Source organism: Palaemon carinicauda, chromosome 23, assembly GCF_036898095.1.
Source record: "Palaemon carinicauda isolate YSFRI2023 chromosome 23, ASM3689809v2, whole genome shotgun sequence".
Classification (NCBI taxonomy): Eukaryota; Metazoa; Arthropoda; class Malacostraca; order Decapoda; family Palaemonidae; genus Palaemon; species Palaemon carinicauda.
In genome coordinates this window covers 48,213,226-48,225,712 of record NC_090747.1, presented here as the reverse complement: position 1 = coordinate 48,225,712, position 12,487 = coordinate 48,213,226, and positions in this window count along the sequence as shown.

Sequence of the window (12,487 nt, the reverse complement as noted above, 5' to 3'; positions counted from 1 at the left end):
TAATAAAACATGGTACAGTCCATGCTGTTTGCTTCTACTGTACTTACATTGGTTGTTTGTATACGAAAACACCTGGACTACGGAAAAGTCGTTACACTTTACAGCCCTCTATGGATGACATTGAACACAACTTGTGTTAATCTCACAACTGTTGTTACTGATTTTAGCCTAAAGGCAGGCAGCTGTGTGTTATCATGGGCTAAATCAAATCCTATTTAAACCATCTTCCAGAATAGTAAGTGATGGATTCGTGTATGGATTTTTTTTCTCTGTTGTTGATCTCGAAATGGAAAATTATTGAAAAACGGTGTCATAAAATGTTTAAGAATTTTACCTGAAAGGTATCATAAAGAAAAAAAGACCTCGCCACATGGTCACCTGTACATTTCCATGCGGTTTATATAACACTTCTGCCCCTTTGTCATAGCTCCATTCTTTCTTATTACTCATTTCATCAAATGACAAAACAGCAATACCTAGTAATCGAGACTTCATACCATCTTTAATGTCCTCTGGTTTAAAATGAATCGAGCTAACAGTAGCTTACACAACGTTAATTCTGTCTGCACGACGACATGCATGTTGGTAATTTATATTTGAGCTTTTATTTTTTACGTGCATAGCATCCAAATACTACGAAGTTACTATGCATTATCAGTGACAGAATAAATGAATAAACTAAGAGATATATGGACACAAGGAGTTCTATTGTTATATTGCAACTATGGGTATGGTCAAACCATTTTAAGAGCAAACTCGGAGCCCAATAGCGGCATTGCCAGTTCTCTTGGGTCATTTTCAAAGCACATCTGGCTTAGCCGCTTTAATCTATGGGCGAGCCAAGAATAGGAGAAAAGGGTCAACTAATAAGTCATTCACCCTGATTTGAACGGTCTAAGAATATAATCCTTTAATTTGATACTCTCCCTAAATTGTTTCCTTCGTTCTTTTTGTTTGCAACCACTTGTGGTGACAAGTTGAAACTCTTAAATATAACAAATAGCAAAATTGTTATAAAACGATTATCATACTAACAGAAATAATCTTAATTTTGATATCAAATGAATTCATTTCTCAATTCTGATTGATTATTAAAAGACAGGATTCTTTACAAAGGATTTAATTAACTATGTTTAATATGGTATATTTACGTAGGTGATTGTATTGTTTTAGAATTTATTTAATTAATCGACAAAATTAATTTCTTTGCAACAAAGGTTATATTAGCAAACGTGGTTATGGTGACTTCGTCAGATGAAGTTAGTGCTATCACAAAAGATTCAATAAATTAGTTCATTCAGACCATTTTCATGTCTTCCTTTATAATGTTATCAGTATGCTTAATACCCTTGACCCAATTTACCTTGCAAATCTGAAACAAAAGTCGTTTTTTATAAGTTGGCTGCATCTGTGACACGTTTGATTGTTTGGTCAATTCCAAATTTAACAATTTCATTACCATTTTCCCCATTTTTTTTTCTTAATATTTAATTTAGTAAATATTTTTTTCCATGTAATGCTAAAACAGGGTTCATTATGATGTTTTGATTTCAAATATTTTTACGGGTAATATCTATCTTTTTTTACTTAATAAGTGTTTTGTATAAAGTTAGATGCGTCATAGTTTGTGTTTAATTGAAAGAAGGCCAGTTAATTAAAAATTAAAAAAAATAATAAAATCTCGACAATCACGCGCACACTGAAATAAAATAAAGTTTTACCTCGCCGTGATCACTAAACCTTAAATGAAAGTCTGTAACTTCAAATATTGTGAATTAGGGAATTATATGACACTTTAGGTCTTAAATACGAAAATATCAACAATCACACGAACAGAAACAAAATAAAATTTTACCTCGCCTTTATCACAGAACCTTGAATTACAGTCTGTGACTTTTAACGTGTCATATAATTCACTAATACACAATTTTTGGTCTTAAATACCAGATTAAACTACTTTTCCTACTGCTGCGAAGCCAACAATAAATACATGATACATATTTGCGATGTCACATGAATTATTTATCATTCTGATGAGGGGGTAACTTGAAACCGGTTTCAAACTACCCCCCCGGTAATCTGAAACCAGTTTCAAGTTACCGGGGGGGTAATTTGAAACGGGGGGTAACTTGAATCCTTTACACCGGTGTAGTATTTACAAGCCCTGCCGCATCGCCCGTCATCCGTGGCCAGGCTCCACCCCTTTATGTTATACCAGCTACAGCTGTATATAGAACCTTTAAAAACACGCTTGTAGTTGTTTAAAACGAAGCCTACTTTATAATGCTATTGAGTTTTCTCCCTTTCTAGGGTACGTTGTACAAAATTGCCATGGTGTAATAAGTTTAGTTGAATTGTTCCTGGTATTCTACATATCCCAATCTATAAATTGACCCTTTGGGGTAACATTTCACAGTTAGGCAGATTTTTTTCATCATAATAATGAAGTATATATACTCTGATAGGAACACATCGTGTTTTTGATACATACTATTCCCCACCGGTTAGGGAATATATCCAATATTTATGTTGAGAAATTATTGTCATTTCTCTATCTTATTCGATATAGCTAGACATTTCACCAACGTCTGTTACCACAAGTAGGTGCAATCTTACCTCTACTCAAATGTATATATGGTCAGTCTCTGGAGCATTGTCCTGCTTGATAGGGCAATGTCACTGTCCCTGGCGTCTGTCAATTATTTCATTGAATCTCACGAAATTTGGTCACTTGATAAAAAAAAAATAATCAAGAGACAATTTGATTTTTTTTTTATGATTTGGTCAAAGGTCCAGGTCATGGTAACAAAAAGTTTAAAAAAATATTTGTTTTTTTTATATTTTAGTCATTTTTTTTTTTATTTGCATGAAACTAAAGCCAAATTATGTATAATTCATTTACATATCACTTTAGAGTTATTAGATCAAAGCTCAAACTTACGGTAAAAACAAGTCTTTTATTTGCATGAAACTGGAGTGAGAATGTGCATAATTCAATAGCCTATCTTGTGATATACAATGTTGTAGAGGGCGAGCACCCCATCCATAAGACGTTTAAAGTGGCCTCAGCATTACAAACACCAAAACAGGAGTAATTGATGGTACGACTTCAGGAGTTCGAGCGTGGAAAAAATCCATTGCTTTGTGCAACTAGGAAGTCACGTTGGCGACGTTTGGAAGGGGGTGGTGATCTGTTTCTTTCTGCATATTCAGGCTCCTGTAGTCTATATGGAAACAGAGAGCCATCTTTCTTCAGGACGGTGTATACGACTGACAATCATGGGCTAGAGACCTTTTGGCAAAGCCCCATTTCTTCTATTTCCGCCAGCATTTGTTTAGCGGCTGCCAAATGATCCGGTGACAGACGTCTGAAACTGGCGAATACTGGGGACCCCCGTCGTCTTCATATGGTGATAAACACCTGTTTTTCTGGGATTATGGACGTTTGACGAGGTTCTGGACCGAAAACTTCCGGGTAGGGCGTGAGGAGTTGGGCATAAGCATACGCGGTGGTGCTGGGGTTGAGAGTTAGAGAGGAGGGGTTGGGTTGGAGTAGTGTCAAGGAGTAGGAATCTAGGTTGACTAACTGTCGGTGAGGTACATCAACCCGGAGGAGGAAGTGTGAGAGCAAATCAGCACCAATGATTGGCAATGTTACGCCAGAAACGGGAAACTTCCAATATATATTTGATACGTTGTGGTCGAATCTCGTCAAATGTCGTGGGATAATTGGTTATGATCTGAGGACAATGTTATTAGATTTTGGGAGTGCTTTGGTCAAAGATCTGTGTTTATGTTACGAAAAAGTCATAATCCAATACTACTATATTGAGATATATCTTTATCCACATTCAATAAATCTAGTGTGAAAATGTGAATAATTCAATTACATAACTTGTGATGTGGTGTAAGTAAGGGTATGCGCTTTACCGAGTGACCGCTCTATTTATAATAATAATAATAATAATAATAATAATAATAATAATAATAATAATAATTATTATTATTATTATTATTATTATTATTATTATTATTATTATTATTATTATTATTATTGATGATATATACAGTATATTATAAAACAATGAGAATAGCCTGGTTATGAAATACTTGTACTCTGTTTTCAAACATGTAAATATAGAAGATAGGGTTACTCAAATATATTAGTAAAATAGTAAATGAAAGTATATTTCTTTACCAGACATTCTATTCAATAAAAGAGAGAGAGAGAGAGAGAGAGAGAGAGAGGAGAGAGAGAGAGAGAGAGAGAGAGAGTGTGTGTTATATGTTAATTCAGCCTGGTGACTTACTTAGCTACTAGTTATATTTTGATATGATTACAAATTGGTGTAACTCTGAATGAATTTACTATTTTTTTTTTTTATTGAAAACCGATAAACTCATTTCCTGATTATGTACTGCTGTGGACAGGAAAACTATGCCCTGTCAAAGTTAAGTATACCCTACAGGGGATTTGTTTAAGAAAAGATCTCCTCCGTATGAAATAAATGATACAGAATTATGCACGCACTCGTGTGCGGCCAAGCACAAACAAATATATATATATATATACATATATATATATATATATATATATATACATATATATATATATATATATATATACATATATATATATATATATATATATGTAGATATATATATATATATATATATATATGTATATATATATATATATATATATCTACATATATATATATGTATATATATATATATATATATACCTCAATTTTTATTATCTGTTTCTTCAATACATACGGTATATAAGAAATTCTATGCATTCAATACTATATAGTATTTTCTTGACATTATTATAGTACTTTAATAAAAGCACAAAATCCCTAACTGAATATCTGTGTTAAGCCCTTTTTATCAGAGTTTGCCCTTCAGTTGAACAAACTGTAATTGAGGTTCCTCCCCTCTCCATTATAACTTCATAGGGGGAAGGCAATCAAAATGAGATTATCGAATGGATACATGTCCTTTTACCCTTGACTTTATTAGGACCTTGATATGCAATGGTTTGATGATACCGAATAATTAATCTTGGATTTTAATTATATTGCTGTGGATATTACATTCTTAATCATGGTTTTGAGTTCTTTCTTCATATTCTCCCATGGTTAAGGAAACGGTATTCATTCATGATCAAGTTTTATCAGGTGATTACTCATTAATGAATGTTTTGCATTCTCTTTACATATGAGGCCTTAGGTAAAGTTAAAATAAATTATTTTGATAGTATAGATTGATGGAGGAAATCGGAGAACTTCTGAAGATGAACACAGTATATAACTGAATATACTTAAGCTTGTCGAAGACGTAAATCAGGTGGTCAGTTCATATCAGCGATATACAAAAAATGCACTAAAATAGAAAGATGTCTAGTGAAGCTTACAACAAGTCAGTAATAAGTGTTTTAGCCAAAAGAACATTCAGTTGTAGCAGATCTGTGTAAGACGTAACGGCCAAACTAGACAGGATTCGACTACTGCTAACCTATATCGTATTTCCAGACACCTTGAAAGAAGAGGCTATATCAAATAAATGCAACCATATTCAGCAGCCATGATGACAGTATCTAGTAATATAAACTATTCATCTTCCAGTCCTTAATTAATTTGGACAGATATCTGTTCTTTTCTTGGACAGTTTTTAAGTAACTGTTGTTTGCAAGTTTAAAAGCAAAATTAACCCCCACCATCACTTACGTATCATCTTCCATTCGATTCATATCGGTGCATTTTGTTGTCTTAAGACTTTTTCGTTCTTAGTAGACCAATAAAAAGTAATTGATGATCTTAAATATTTAGTTAGACAGTATGCAAAAACTTTGAAGTTGTATGTTAATGCCCTTCAAGCTTATTTTTCCATCATTTATAGGATGATAAGAATATCTAAGAGTTTTACATTTCACTTGATAATCCAGTGAATCAAAATTTTATGCTATCCTCAAGATGCATAGATCAGAACACGCAGTTGTGGCTCTTTCAGATATTATATATGAACACAAATGTCACTTTTTTCTGGACTTATATTCCAGTAAGCAGAAAGTAATCAAGGCAAATAGCAGCTTGCATTCCTCTAATAAAAATTCCCAAAGTTTATCTATTCTTGAGTTTCATGAATACCTAAATCCCCCCCCTCTCTCTCTCTCTCTCTCTCTCTCTCTCTCTCTCTCTCTCTCTCTGTCAATTTCTTTTGAGCGAAAAAAATGAATGTTCATTTGCTTTGCAGTAATGTGTGAGAATAATAATCTGAATAATCTATGACGCTTCCCCCCAATTTTATTGGATAGAACCTTAAGGGAGATTTTTCCTTTGTTCTTCCCTGCCTGACAAGGGACTCAACCTAGTTTTGGTTGGTACTGCTCAGATGACACCCGCACATTTTACCCCCCTTTCCAGTACAAACGAAGCTCCCTATGAATAATAAAAAGGTAATTCAGATATCATTTAAGGAATTATCTTTAAACTGTCTTCAATCCAGCAGATCCTACACTTAAAAGATGATTCATTCTTAATTCACCATATGATTGAGTTAAAAAAAATGTAAAACATATTAAAGAGCCAAAACTGGAAACAATCCTTTCCCCGAGAATCAGTTTCCTTTAGAGAGAGAGAGAGAGAGAGAGAGGAGAGAGAGAGAGAGAGAGAGAGAGAGAAAGAACTAAATAACTTATTTTCTATATATTTAGGTCACACTAGTTTTACTTGTATATCACATACTGTATGATTTACATTCTACTATGCTGTTCCTGTTTCATTTTTTATGTACTCACACCACACACACACACACACACACACACATATATATATATATATATATACCTATCTATCTATCTATCTATTTATATATACCTATCTATCGATCTATCTATCTATCTATCTAGATATATATATTATATATATATATATATATATATATGTATATATATATATATATATATACTGTATATATATATATATATACATACAAACATACATATATATATGTATATATATATATATATATATACATACATATATATATATATATATATATTTATTTATATCTATATATATATATATATATATATAGCTCAGTCGGTAGAGTCGTGCTGCATGGTTCCGGGCCCACAGTTGGGGGTTCGAATCTCCACTCGGCCAGACGCAGTTAACATAAAATAAATTCCAAGTGGATATATATTCCCAAGATAGAATTCGGTATTAAATGCCTTTTTTTTGGTGATATCTACATTGATTAAAAATCACGTGTGCTTGTGATATATGTTCATATATATGAACATATATAGAAGCACAAGTGATTTCAATCAATGTAAATATCACCCAGGAATGGCATTTAATACAGAATTCTGTCTTGGGATTATATAACCCACTTGGAATTCATTTTATGGTAACAGCTTTTGGCCGGGTGGAGATTCGAACCCCCACCTGTTCGGCTGGAAACCATACCTACACTGACGCTACCGACTGAGTAATCAAGAGAGATGAAAGTTTATGACAAATCTCCGTACATATTCCTGTCGAATTCAGGAATCTTTTCACAGACTTGAAATAGACTCATCTCTACCATGATAGCTGAATCGTGAGTTTGTAACACGTGGTTATTTTCAATGAACATATATCACAAGCACACGTGATTTGAATCAATGTAAATATCACCCAGGAATGGCATTTAATATCAAATTCTATCTTGGGAATATATATCCACTTAGAATTCATTTTATGGTAAGAGCTTCTGGCCAGGTGCAGATTTGAACCCCCACCTGTTCGGCCTGAAACCAAGTGGTTATATATTACCAAGATAGAATTCGGTATTAAATGCCATTCTTGAGTGATATTTACATTTATTGAAATCACGTGTGCTTGTGAAATACTATATGTTCATTTAAAATAACCAAGTGTTACAAACTCACGATTCAGCTATCATGGTGGAGACGGGTTTATTTCAAGTCTATGGACAGAAATATGTACGGACATTTGTCATAAACTCTTATCTCTCTTGATAGCTCAGTCGGTAGAGACATTTTAGGCATGGTTTCCAGCCGAACAGGTGGGAGTTCGAATCTCCACCCGGCCTGAAGCTGTTAGCATAAAATGAATTCCAAGTGGATATATATTCCCAAGATATATTTTGGTACTAAATGCCAGTCGTTGGTGATATATATATATATATATAATATATATATATATTACATCTAATGATGAACATTAAAGAATATATACAATTCCAAAACATTTTTTTTCTATATCATTCAGGGTGGAACAACTGTTGATATTGGGAGAATCGTAGGAATATCAGTTTTGATATAATGTATGTACATCTTTAACTGTTTTTCTCATAAGGAAACAAGGAGGCTAATAGGTTTGTTACTTTATAGTGTAAGTCATTGCCTTATAGATTCATTGCCTTATAGATTGCTGCATTGCAGGAAATATTTAAAGAAAAAAGAATATTTTCATGTGGAACATGAGAGACTTTTAAAGACTCGAGTGAATGTTTTGTCATTTTAAAGGAGTTTAGCCTTTACTCTCTATAAGAAGTGGTGACTATTAATAGCGCTTGAAAATAAATCAGGTTCATTGACTTTTCAGAGGTCATAGGATCAGTAATCAGAAACTGCTTGCCTTTTTAGTTATCTTTTAGAGTAGGGAAAAAATATTTTCTTTGATATAGCGGCTCAATGTTAGTTATTTTTCCGAGAGAAAGAGGAGAGAGAGAGAGAGGAGAGAGAGAGAGAGAGAGAGAGAGAGAGAGAGAAATAAAACAATATACAGGTAGAGACTATTATCAAAGTTTTCCAGAATCAGATGCCTATGAAAACACTCTCTCTCTCTCTCTCTCTCTCTCTCTCTCTCTCTCTCTCTCTCTGTCAAGCCAATCATTGGGTTTTCATACCAAATTCTTTTTCTTTCCTTTCAATCAACAACAAACAATTTTACATTCGGAAATTTTGTCCTAATTATATTTTTAGAATTCTGAATCAATTATTTTAAGGGGTGTAGAATTGAATAATTTGCCTTCTCACATATATAAATTTTATAATTCTTCACAGATATTGAGAGCCGAATAACTTTCTCAAAATACACTGAATAATTATTCATATATAAACATGCTTAATTATAATTCATATACATATAATATAGGCATATATAGATACATGTGTTTATTCATTTCTATATGCTTTAACAATATGAAATTCTTCAATAAAGCAGAATCTCACGGGAATTCACTGCCACAGCTACAAGAAAAATGTTTAGAGAGTACATTACTGATTCCCATTTCTTTAAAAGAAGAGAAATCTACATTTCTAGGAAACTCCGAAATAAGCTAATGGACCTTTTCCGAGAGGGTAGACAATTCTGCCTTCTCTAGAGAAGAAAGTGTTTGTAATTACATAATTTATCACGCAGCTCAGTTCAAAAAACTTTAGGAATTACATTCTTTATATTGAATTTGTCTAGAGTATTTTGTGTAAAGAGCATTCACAGGAATCTTCTTACAAATGATTTCAATATATTCCTGTTAGTCATTGATGATTCCAATTGGTATGCTATCAAAATATTTAATAGCTTTGTTACGTTTTCACATTTCCCTTTTCATTAAAACTAGAAAAAAATGAATGTGTTCATATCAGAAAAATTTTAAAATTCTCTCTCTCTCTCTCTCTCTCTCTCTCTCTCTCTCTCTCTCTCTCTCTCATATAAGTAATTATTTATCTTGTATAAAATCGCAAATCATATCTTTGCATTAAGAAATCAATAGCAACAGCTGTATATTTATAAGCATATATATATATATATATATATATGTATACAGTATATATATATATATTTATATATATATATATATATATATATGTATGTATATATATATGTATATATATATATATATATATGTATATATATATATATATATATATAATTTATATATATATATATATATATATATAATTATATATATTCATATACATATATATGTATGTATATATATAATTTATATATATATATACTATATATAATTATATATATTCATATATATATATATATATATATATATTGATATAAGTACATACGTAAATATATATAAATATATATATATATATATATATATATACATATATATATATATATATATATATATTGAGGTAGGGTCGTTGCTCCTGGCGAGCTTCAAAGATAAAATAAAAAGGAGGACGAATAGTCTGGACAACATCTTTCAATTTATTGGTGCCGACGTTTCAGGACTCATCCCATTATCAAGGCTAAAATAGACATATAAAACATTATAAGCAAAACTCAGTAAAACTCAGTCAAAATTAAACTCAGTCAAAATTAAAATTGAAATTATAAACACAGTTACAAGTAAATATGGAGATGAAAATATTAATTAAGAGAAAAGTATCTTAAAATTAAATATACAAAAATCAAAATTGTCTAAGGAGACCAACCTGTCTGGAACAGACTAGAGTACTGAGTGACTATCTGAAGGACAGTACTCAGGAGGAAAATTCTAAATTTGCCAGCTTAAGCGATGTGGAGGGGGACAGAGGATAATTGGCTGTTTAGTTTAGGAGCCTTTTCTTTAATCATTAACGATTCCAATACTAGTAGAGAGGAGTTATTTGGCGCTTGAGCTATGATTTCAAAGTTTTTATATGCAATGTTGGTCTTGCATTTACTTGCATGTTCTCTGATGGTTGAGAATTCTTTGGTTTTGAGCGCACATCCAGTTCTATGACTCACTCCCCGATGCGCATCTATGCGAACTTTCAGCAATCTTTTTGTGGAACCCACATAATTTCCGAGATTACATCTCGGACAAGTAAACATATAGACCACTGAAGAACACATTAGGTCGGGGAGAGAATCCTTAATTCTAAACATAGATCCCACTGTCAGGGGATTCTTAAAAATAAGTTTAAAATCCAGACTTGGAAAATTGTTTAAAATGACCTTTTTAATTTGTTTCCCATATTTTCCGTTATTAATAAAAGGCAAAGAAGCATAGAAAATCATTTTGGTACTGTAGGAACTTGAAGTTTTGGTTGGTAATGTTTGGTCAGAAATTTGTTAACTAATCTATAAAATATTTTAGTTGGAAAACAGTTATCCTTGAAATGCTGCTTCAAAAAGACTATTTCATTATGAAAGGATGTCCAGTCAGACGAAAGGTAAAATGCCCTGCAGATCAGGGTTGTTACGGCATTTAACTTAAAATTATAAAAGCAAAAGCTAAAAAAATTGGTGCCTAAACCAGTGAACGTCTTTTTTCTAAATACGCTTGTTTCTAGACGTGTCTGCCCTCTTGAGATGTTAATGTCAAGATATGGTAACTTGTTATTTTCTTCTTCCTCAATAGTGAACTTGATGTTTGGATGAACGTTATTGATAAAATCTAAAAATCTAGCAGCATGTTCCTTTTGCTTGAAAGTAGCTAACGTATCATCTACGTAGCGTTTATAAAATATAGGTCTAAATAGCAAAGGACATTGGTCTAAAAACTGCTCCTCAAGGTGACACATAAAAATATTGGCGAAGGTGGGCCCAAGAGGGCTACCCATAGCCATACCATCAAGTTGTTTAAACAACTTGCCATCAAAAATAAAATGAGTGTCAATCACTGCAAGTTCAAGTAATTTTTTAAAATCATACTTATTAAAACCGTGATATAAGTCGTTTGAAAAATAAAAAGTTTATTTAAAATTATTTCAATGGTTTCTTGCAAGGGCACGTTCGTAAAAAGTGATTCAACATCATAGCTAACCATATAATTACATTTGTTTTGAGTGGTGATTTCAGGTATCAGAGAGGCAGAATTGGGCAGCGTATATTCATTTGAGGTAAGTGGTTGTAAAAGAGGCACAAGAAATTTGGCAATATTAAAATTTGGTGAATTATAAGCAGCTAAAATAGGTCTGAGTGGAACATTTTCTTTATGAATCTTAGGTAAACCATACAATATACCATAAGAGGAACCTGAGGAAAATAGGTCTAATTATACCTGTTCATTAATGGTACTATTATCCTTTAGTCTTTTCAGTGTTCGGTTAATTTTGTCTTCCATTTTAAAAACCGGATTAAACTGAGGAAGACCCAAGCCAAAATGTACACAGTTTTAAATGACCCAACTAAATTTTCTGACTTGGGTCTTCCTCAGTTTAATCCGGTTTTTAAAATGGAAGACAAAATTAACCGAACACTGAAAAGACTAAAGGATAATAGTACCATTAATGAACAGGTATATTTAGACCTATTTTCCTCAGGTTCCTCTTATGGTATATTGTATGGTTTACCTAAGATTCATAAAGAAAATGTTCCACTCAGACCTATTTTAGCTGCTTATAATTCACCAATTTTAATATTGCCAAATTTCTTGTGCCTCTTTTACAACCACTTACCTCAAATGAATATACGCTGCCCAATTCTGCCTCTCTGATACCTGAAATCACCACTCAAAAACA